A 10,684-nucleotide genomic window follows, 5' to 3' on the forward strand; every position below is an offset into this window, starting at 1 on the left:
AGGGTACTTAATTGCCATTTGTAGCCATGAGGAGGTCTGGAAGAAATGTGGGTGATGCAGGGGCTATGTACTGGCAAAGGTTTTCAAGTTTACCATAAAGACCTCTGTCACTTGCCGTGGTTTTGACCTTGAGGCCTGTCTACTCTTGAAGGCTTCTGGTTGCAATACTGATCTGCATGAGACCACAATGATAGAGAGTTGCTATCTCTGGCCATGAAGAGGTCTGGAAGAAATTTGGGTTATACAGGGGCTAAATACCGGCAGTGGTTTCCTGGTCCCTCATAAGGACCTATGGCAATTGCCATGGCCTTGACCTAAACCCTGTGTGTCGCAGGGTACAGAGTTTCTATTTGTGGCCATGAGGAGGTCTGGAGGAAGAAATTTGGGTGTTGCAGGGGCTATGTACTGATAAAGGTTTTCAATTGTACCATAAGGACCTCTGTCACTTGCCTTGGTTTTGACCTTGAGTCCATTTACTCTTGAAGGTTTCTGGTTGCTATACTGATTTTCTTGGTGTCACAGGTTAGAGAGTTGCCATCTCTGGCCATGAAGAGGACTGGAGGAAATGTGGGTGATGCAGGGGCTATGTACTGGCAAACGTGTCTGCCTACTTGAGGTCAAGAGGTACAGAGTTGCCATTTGTGGTCATGAGAAGGTGTAGTTGGATTCTGAGTGATGCATAGGCAAATGTACTGACAGCAGTTTCCTGATTTCTCATAAGGACCTCTGGCAATTGCCTTGGTCTTGACATTAACCCTGTCAGCTACTGGTTGCTATACTGATCTGCTTGGTGTCGCAAGGTTCAGAACTCCCATTTGAATCACCATTTGTGGCAATGAGGAGGTATGGAGGAAGAAATGTGGGTGATGCAGGGGATAAATACTAGCAAAGATGTCCTAGATCACCATAAGGGCTTCTGGCACTTGCCTTGGTTTTGACCTTGAGCCTGTCTACTCATGAAATTTTCAGGTTGCTATCCTGATTTTCTTGAGGTCACAAGGAACAGAGTCGATATTTGTGGTCATGAGAAGGTGTGGTTGGCATCTGGGTTATGCATAGGCAAAAGGTACCGTCAGTGGTTTCCTGATTTCCCATAAGGACCTTTGGCAATTGCCTTGGCCTTGACTTAAACCATGACTGCCCCTGGTTACTATACTTTACTGCTTGGTGTCGCAGGGTACAGAGCTGCTATTTGGGGTCATGAAGAGGTCTAGAGGAAGAAATCTGGTTAATGCAGGGGCTATGTACAGGCGAAGGTTTTCAAGTTTACCATGAACTTGAGTTTGTCTACTCTTGAAGGTTTCTTGTTGTTTGGATGCCATTTGGGGTCATGATAAGGTGTGGTTGGATTCTGGATGATATAGGTGCTAAGTACTGGACTGGCAAAGGTGTCCTGGATCACCATAAGAGCTTGGTCTTGACCGTGAGCCTGTCTACTCCTGAATCACTATACTGATTTTTCTGGAGTTACATGAGGCTGTTGTGAGTCTGGGTGATGCATGGGGCTCAGGGGCAAAAGTTTTCTAGTTTGCCACAGAAAGGTGTGGTTGGGTTCTGGGTGATGCTTAGTCAAATGTACCGGCAGCAGTTTGCTGGTTTCCCATAAGGACCTCTGGCAATTGCCTTGGCCTTGACCTAAACCATGTATGCTCCTGGTTGCTATACTGATTTTCCTGGAGTTACTGTGTGCAAATTGCCTTATTTGGCCACAAAAATAGATTTTAATTGATTAATGCAGGGGCCATTAACTGGCAAAGATTTCTTAGTTATTGACTTGAGACTGGTTACTACTGAATGGAGTAAATGCTAAGGTTGGAAGTTGGAAAAAGGTACTTCAGAACAAAAGCAGAATGCAGAAGTGCTGCGCTGTTAAAATAGCAATCCGCCAAAGTCAGAGCAAATGTGTAAAAAGTAAATGGCAAGTGACTCACTGATTGGTTTAGAGTAGTGGCCATTTGTAAGCATGAGAAGATTTAATTGGAATCTGGGTGATGCATAGCAAAAGGTACTGGAAACGGTTTCCCGGTTTCCCATAAGGATTGTGCTTCTCCTGGTTGCAATTCTGATTTGCATCAGAATTCAAGCTCAAAAATGTACAGAGCTTTTGTCTGTGACCACTATGAGGTCTGGTAGGAGTCTGGGTGATGCAGCAAACACTGCAGTGATGCAGCAGGAAACCTGTGCATCTGCATTCTGCTCTCAATTCCCTTTTTCCAACCTCTAACCCTACCTTTAACTCTGACCAATGACCCTGATAACAGAGCGACATCTCCTCAGATCACAGTGTTATGATCATCGAGCTCAGACAGGCTGTGACCGACTGCTGCATCCTAACGTTTCAAACGACAGAAATGAAAAGGACCTTTCATTGCAGGAGGAGGTCGTTATGGAGTCACAAAGGCCGCATCGGCAAAAATGTAATTCAAACGTTCGGGTTAATAAAGCTTTCATGAGTTTAATTCATTTAATAGATGCTGAGGACGCGAGAGAGGATGAGAAGGTTAAAGTTGATGGAGAGGGGAACATGTTTAGAGAGATAAAGAGATAGTGTGATGGAGAGAAAGGGGAAAGATGAGATGGGCCAAGCGAGGGAGGTGACGGGGTTAGGCGTCCAGGGGCTGATAGTTTTTCACACCCCCGGAGTCGCAGTGACAGACGGAGAGAAGCTCTAAACCGGCCTGTGAAAGACAGGGAACCCACAGGGACGCTCTCTCAGAGCTTCAGAGAACACAAACACTCTTTACTGAAGAGCACAGCAGCAGATAAAGCTCTTTAAAGGTCTCGTTCTCGGAGGACTGGACTGATGTAATCCACTCGTGCTGGACAGGAACAGCACTCTTTTGCATGGTTGCTCTCAAAACCTGACTACTGTACTTAGCTTCCCACATTTAACCCAAATATACTCAGTCAAAGACTAAAGTGTTTGGTGTCCAAAGTTTTTCCTTTGTTAATTTTGCACTGAAGTTACAAGGTGAGGAGTGTAAGATTATTAAATCAATTAGATTGATTTAGGGCATATCAGTGTGTCTTTGCTATCGTAACAAAGGGAAAAATACACTTGAGTGGCTAGAAATGCACAATGCACAAAAGGCATGTACTAATTCCCTTAATTAATCATGGGTTTATTTTACGTGCAATGTGAAATAACCTCCTTGCCATTCCGTTTAACCCTGCGTTCACACTGGAAAGCGTCAAAGCGACAGGCAACCTTTCATTTCCTGTGGCAGGGCAAGACTTTTAGAGAGAGAGACCACAAGCGACAAAGCGGCAGAGCGACACGGAGTTGAAATATTCTCAACTTTATGCAAATGAGTTATGACACGGTGAACCGACCTTCTAACCCAAATGGCTTCTAGTATTTCTTTGGCCCAATCACATACAAGGCGGTCTAAGGTCCTCACGCTTCCTGAACGTCTGACTGTTGACTGTTGTCAGGGTTTTAATCAGTCAGTGGAGCTCCTGTTTTTTCTGTTACCAAGATAAACAAGCAAAAATCCAGAAATGTACCTGAACACACCTCATTTCCAGTGTAGATACATTCAGAAGCTCTGTTTTCCTATTTTGACAGCGCTAGGTGTGAAAATATACTGTTGGCAGGGTGTAAGATAGCAATGAGCATTACAATGCACCTTGCGCAGGGTGTAAGATAGAGCCCTCAGTCTTGGCCCCTCTAAAAGTGTTTTCCTCTTATTCTAGTGGAATTTCTACCTGTTACCATCTATCCCTGATTATAGTAAATGTGTGGGATGTGTTTCTATTGGACGCTCTATCAACACTCCTATACCTCTACCACATAATCTGCAGGAACTGTGTGTAGAGAATACTGGAGTTATTATGGGATGGATTATCACAGGAGGAACATTAGGAACCTCTACAACTCTCTACATGCTGAGACGTCTGAAATGTTGCAGCGTTACACATGCGTTACACACGTGTTACACACTACTACTGTATCTGTAGATCAATAAATACATAAAGTTGGAATAACTAAGCAAACAAGACATGATTATATTTGTAAACTAGTTGAAATGAACAGAATAAAAGTCCTGGACTCCTCAGTGTGTCCTGATCCAGGGTGTCCTCGACGATTCTGTTCATTCGTCGTTTGTTCCCTCGAGTCCCTGCGTCACAGACGGACTGGAGACATGAACAAAACCCGTTCAACACACACACACACACACACACACACCGTCACACAGAGTACCTGAAAGGCTGAAAGATCTCCAGTTTACTACTCAGCAATAATCAGGCTCAAATAACATCAACGTGTTACATAATCTTTTTTGTGAAGGACAGAGGAATACTGTGTGAGAGAGGAGGAAAAAAAAGTGTGTGTGACAGGTGGAGAGAGAGAGAGAGAGTGTGTGTGTGTGTGTGTGTGTGTGTGAGAGAGAGAGAGAGAGAGAGAGAGAGAGAGAGAGAGAGAGAGTGCTTGTAAAGAACATCTCTCTCTCTCATCTGCCCGAGTGCTCTCAACAGCATTAGCCGCTACGCTGATGTGGCTACTTACTGACCAGATCAGACAGATCCGCCAGTGTGTGTGCTGTGTGTGTGTGTGTGTGTGTGTGTGTGTGTGTGTGTGTGTGTGTGTGAATGAGCAAGGGCTGTTTTGACATAAGGTTGAAAGACACTCACAGGGTCGTAACCCCTGGATTAGAACTCAGAGTCAAACGGCATGACCAGTAGCACTACGCTAAGCTAATGCATCTACAGTGCACACGATACACCATATGGTACCATACGTACCACCTGTTCATTCTGGGCATCTGTGTCAGCAATGGGTGCAACTTATGCTCTGTTCACACAGCAGGTTAAGTGGCAAAAATCTGAATTTCTCACCAAATCCGATATTTATTTTAGTCTGTTCACACTACTATTTTAATGTGAACAATATGGCAAATAATCTGAACACTTCACACTCCTAAACTGATGCTCATACTCTAATGAGTAGAGCTTCACCTAAAGTTTCGGTTTAATTTTTAAATTTTGGGTGTAATGTGAAATAAACCAATCAGAGTGTTTCTTGCTCATCATTCTCTTTAAGAGTAGAGTCAGGTGAGCTCTGTCTTTGGTGGATTGCTATTGTAACGGTGCAGCTACCTGGACGTGTTCAACAAACTCTTCTCAGCAGAGGAAACTGAGCTGCTGGTTGACTCTGTGAAGGAGCTCCAGCAGCTCATTTACGGGAACAGCAATGTTATTTTATTTACTATTCTGTTTATTGTTGATGTAAAAGTTGGGTTTGTGCTGCTGTGTGTTCATGTGTGTGTAATAAGTGGGGGTGTACAGGTTCTGAGACATGGCGCACCTGCGTATCTAAGATAGCGATGAACGGCTGACTGTTGACTGTTGTCAGGGTTCTAATCAGTCACAAGTGCACATGTGATTTCTTTACTTCTCTTTTAAGTTTTTTTTTTCTTTTGATTTTGCAGCAGCTTCCTCCTGGTACCAATTCTGAGACAATTCTTTAGAAATAAAAAAAAATGTATCGGTCAGTGTCACATACTACCAAAAATATTTAATTGCTGTGTGAAAGCAAAGTGAAGACAAAGTGTTCACCCGATTTCTTAATGTCTTTAAACTTTAGGACATTCAGGACACGTTTTGAATATGTACTTTCACTCCAGCACAGCCTCTCAAATGTACTTGTATGTGATGGTGGGACAGAGAGAGAGAGAGAGAGAGACAGAAAGAGAGAGAGACAGAAAAAGAGCATGTCTTAGTGATGAGAGGAGACAAAATTGGTCTGAGAACACTGAAGAAGCCTGAAATAGAGCAGCAAGACTGTAGGAGGAGAGAGAGAGAGAGAGAGAGAGAGAAAAGGATAGAGGGAAAGAGAGAAAAGGAAAGAGAGAGGGAGAAAGAGAGAGAGTGAATTTGATAGAGTAGAGGTCTACGATCAGCTTTCAAACAATCGCCAGCATGTGGGACACGCACACACACACACACACACACACACACACACACACACACGCACAGCACACACACACACACTCACACACACTGAGAGTGTCTGTATGTGGGAGGGAAATTATCCTCTCTTTTACATGTCGTTAAGGCGACCTGCCGCTGTGTGTGGGTACAGAACGTGCCCACTTCCAGCAGGGGAGGAGTGTGTGTGTGTGTGTGTGTGTGTATTCTCAGTGTCTTCATTAGTGTTTAGAGTACCAGTTTCCTGCTCTCCTCCTTAAAGCAGCATCCACAGGTAAACCCTGGACCAGGGCCGGCTCAGGGCATTTAGGGGCTCCAAGCTAAATGGACCAAATCCACAGTAAATGAAAAGTCAGCCCAGTAAAGGATGCTTCAGTAAATATCTCAGTGGTAAAGGATGATTCAGGCAGAGACACCAGTAAAAAAAAAGCTTCAGTAAGACTGTGTCTGTAAAGGAAGCTTCTATAAAGGACGTTTCAGTAAATGGTGATTCAGTAAAAACGGCTGCAGTAAACAGTGATTGTGTAAAGGACTCTTCAGTAAAAATCATTTAAGATTAAGACTCACTAAAGGATGTTTTAATAAAGAATGCTTTAGTAAAGGATGTTTTAATACAGGATGCTTCACTAAAGGATGCTTCAAAACAGGATGTTTCAGTAAAGGATGCTTCACACTAAAGGATGCAAACAATGTTTTAATACAATATGCTTCAGTAAAGCATGTTTCAATAAAGGATGCTTTATTAAACAAAGTCTTAATAAAGGATGCTTCACTAAAAGATGTTTCAATAAATGATGCCTCAATACAGGATCTTTTAATAGAGGATGCTTCAATTAATGATGCTTCCATAAGGGATGTTTCAATTAAGGACGCTTCGCTAAAGGAAGCTTAAAAATGGTTCTTCAGCATTGGATTCTTCACTTTGGTCAGTGATGCTTCAGTAAAGGATGCTTCAGTCAAAAATAAAATCCTTTAATAGAGGATACCTTGTTAAAGAATCATTCAGTAAATGTTGCTTCTGTAAATGACTCTTTAATAAAGGATGCTTCAGTAAAGAATGATTTAGTAACATATGCTTTAGCAAAATCCACTTCAGTAAAGGAAGTTTTGGTAAAGGTCACTTCGGTAAAGGATGGTTTAGGTATAATCAGTTTGGTAATTAAGTTTCAGGAGAATACGCTTTCAGTACATGATGTTTCTGTCAATTTTAGACAAGTATATGCTTCTAACGTTGTGCAAATAGTTTATGTTTCTGTTGCAGCATTGCTGCATAAAAGCATAGTTGATTGGGTGTGGAAGAACTTGACTGACCCTCTCAACCCCTTCCAACACCTACATGATGATCTAGAACAGAGATTGTGAACCATCAGGGCCTCTCGTCTCGGATCAGTCGGTAAACTGAGGTGTGGTTAGAGTTTCTGTGGTTATAAATAAACTGTGCTGCTTATGCATTCTGCAGAGAAGAGCTAAGACAGAGAAATGCACACTGCACAGTAATAGGGGTATTTTACACAGCAATTTATCCTGAAAAGATGAAGGAGGTGAAGGAGGTGAAGGAGCGATGATTAAAGACCTTTCAAACGCCCTTAAATAAACCCAGAGTTCAGCAGCGAGGAGTCAGGAAATGCTCACACTTTCACCTGTGTGTCGAGAAAGTCACACAAACACTTCCTTTAGTGCATCACACAGTCGACTAGTCAACGGTAACAACAATTACAGGCCAAACACTTCCCATCCCAAGAGCACTAAAATAACATAATAGTGATGGCTGCTGGTGGGAATGCTGGTGGAAGTTCTATACCACAAACAATTACAGAATTTTGTCAGATTATTTTACCTAATCTTGGCATATTTGGGACTTGTGGGATTTAAACTTGCATCCCCTACAACAGAATTAGAAGGTATAGAGGTGAAATCCTCCCATTAAGAAATGGGAAATCCTTTAAAAGCACCCGATACGTCATCAGAAGCGCTAAAGTTCAGCAACCTAACTGCTGCTGCTGCTGCTGGTTAACTAGTCAACTTTAGGGTGTATTTTATTGTATGTCTTCAGAAAGGTGGGAGGTTTTAATAAAGCGCAGAAATGTATTTTTATTGTCCATTCCTTAATTCCTCTGTAATGAAGAGCTGAAATTAGCTTTTACCACCTTATCCACCTTAAATGTTGCAGCCCCTGCAGTCTGTTGCACCATTTAAGGTGGAACGAGAAAGTTAGCTAGCCTGCTAGCTACTGAGACAGACTACTAGCAATCTTTTTATGCTTGTTATGAAGAATTCGGCCATAAAACATTGAAACTACACGTTAAACTCTGGTAATACAGAGCTAATCATCACTTTTAACAAGGAAATATTTAAATGTGTGGGTTTCTCTTTGGTCGCTTGTAGGGGTAGGGGTAAGTGGTAGAGCCAATGAGTGAAATGGGATTGTGCCTTAGAACTTTATCTGGATTTACATCTCAGAGACTTGAGATATGATTCAGACTCATACCCAGCAACTTAAGACTCAATTGAGATCTGAAATCAGAAACTTGAGGCTAAGATTTTACTTAGCTTGTAATTTGTCATGACCAATCACCGAAGACTTAATTAAGACTCGAGAAAGCCGAAGCTTGATTTAAACTAAAAACTCAAAAACCAAAAGATTTAAGTCTTGATTCTGACTTACGTTGAGAGATTTGAGGTTTTATCGATACTCAAACCAAGAAACTAAAAACTCCCCAAAGAATCAATTCAGACTCTCAACCAAAGACTACAGAAATTACTTCGCAATCAGGATCTTGGGTTTAGTTTAGACTCTGTGACTAAAGACTCATTTTGAAGAGATGTGAGGCCTTATCCAAAAAGACACACAGGAACTAAAAAAACACTTAATACTGTAAACTTTTGAGTCAGACTCACTTATAGACTACTACCGAAATGCAAGATGTGACTGAGTCCGACCCCAGAGACTCAATTCAGACTTGAAACCAAAGACTACAGAATGATTCAGACTCGCACCCCCTACTAAAGACTTGATTTGGAATTAAATTCAGACTCAATTCAGACTTACAACCAGACATTTCACAAATATCTCAGACTCAAAGCCCAGACCTCCCCCAGACCCCCCAGGGAAGAGATAAAAAAAAAAAAACGACTCAGACTCATACATTAGACTCAAGACTTGATTTGGACTCAAGCAGAGACTTAATTTAGACTCAGTTCAGACTCATTTTAGACTGAGTTCAGACCAGAGACTACAGAATGATTCAGATTGACACACAAGACTCAAGACTTTATTCAGACTCACACCCCTATATTTAATTTAGACTTGCAACCAAGGAAAAGAGAAACTCACATTCCAAGCCGCAAGACTTAATTTGAACTCATAGAGCAGAGACTTAATTTAGACTCAGTTCAGACTCAGTTCAGACTCAGTTCAGACTCAGTTCAGACTTGCAACCAGAGACTACATAATGATTCAGACACACAACCCAGACTTTCCCCAGATCCCAGGTTTCACACCACAAAGACTCAATTCAGTCTTAGAGAATAGAGAAGGACTTTCACCCCAGATTTAAGTATTTATTTGGACTTTGGACACCAGAGACTCATTTCAGACTCACTACCAAACACTAACGAAATGGCTAAGACTCAAACCCTAGATTTAAGAATATACTTGGACTTGCAACCATAGAATTTAAAAATTACTCAGAGTCAGACTCAAGAATCGATTTGGACTCTTACTGCAATACTCAATTCAGACTCAACTCAAACTTGCAACCAGAGACTAAAGAATGATGTAGACTCACACCATCTCCTCCAACTCTACCTTATCTTCACCTCCACCACTCCCACCTTATCTCCATCTCCACCTTAAAAATCTCATTAAAAAAATACTCACCCGCCATCATCACCAATTCCACAGGAATCCCCAATATCTGTGGATTTTGTGTGTAGACCATGCTCTCCACATACACCTTTATTATTTTATTTATTTAGGTATTTCTGTCAAACACACACACACACACACACACACACCCCTCAGGGTTTCTGTTGAGCAGTGAGATGCAGTGATGGTGTGGGCAGAGGTGTTCAGAAAAATCCAATTCGAGAAGACAGATATGTATGTGTGTGTGTTTGTGTATGTGTGTGTGTTTGTGTGTGTGTGTGTATGTGTGTGTTTAACTGAGAGAAGCCCAGAGCTGCTGATGATGATTAATGTGTGATGGAGAGCTCATTACCTCATTCACCCCAGTCCTGTGCAGCTGCTGCTAAATATATATATATAAAGTAGGTGAACCCTGAATACACCAAATTCTACATAACTTTGACCTGGAATTCTGTCCCATCTTCATCTAAAGGTGATTTCACACCTGCCGAGTTTATCCCAAACCTTTGGACAGAACCAAAAGTGTGAAAAAATCACAAACCACTGAATCAGAGATTACAGTGCTGGTGATTCTGTATCTACTGTAACTGTAGATTAATTACAGAGCAGTACGGGTACAACAGATTACAGTGCTGGTGATTCTGTATCTACTGTAACTGTAGATTAATCACAGAGCAGTACGGGTACAACAGATTACAGTGCTGGTGATTCTGTATCTACTGTACCTGTAGATTAATCACAGAGCAGTATGGGTACAACAGATTACAGTGCTGGTGATTCTGTATCTACTGTAACTGTAAATTAATCACAGAGCAGTATGGGTACAACAGATTACAGTGCTGGTGATTCTGTATCTACTGTAACTGTAGATTAATTACAGAGCAG

Source organism: Astyanax mexicanus, chromosome 6 (genome assembly GCF_023375975.1).
Source record: "Astyanax mexicanus isolate ESR-SI-001 chromosome 6, AstMex3_surface, whole genome shotgun sequence".
NCBI lineage: Eukaryota > Metazoa > Chordata > Actinopteri > Characiformes > Acestrorhamphidae > Astyanax > Astyanax mexicanus.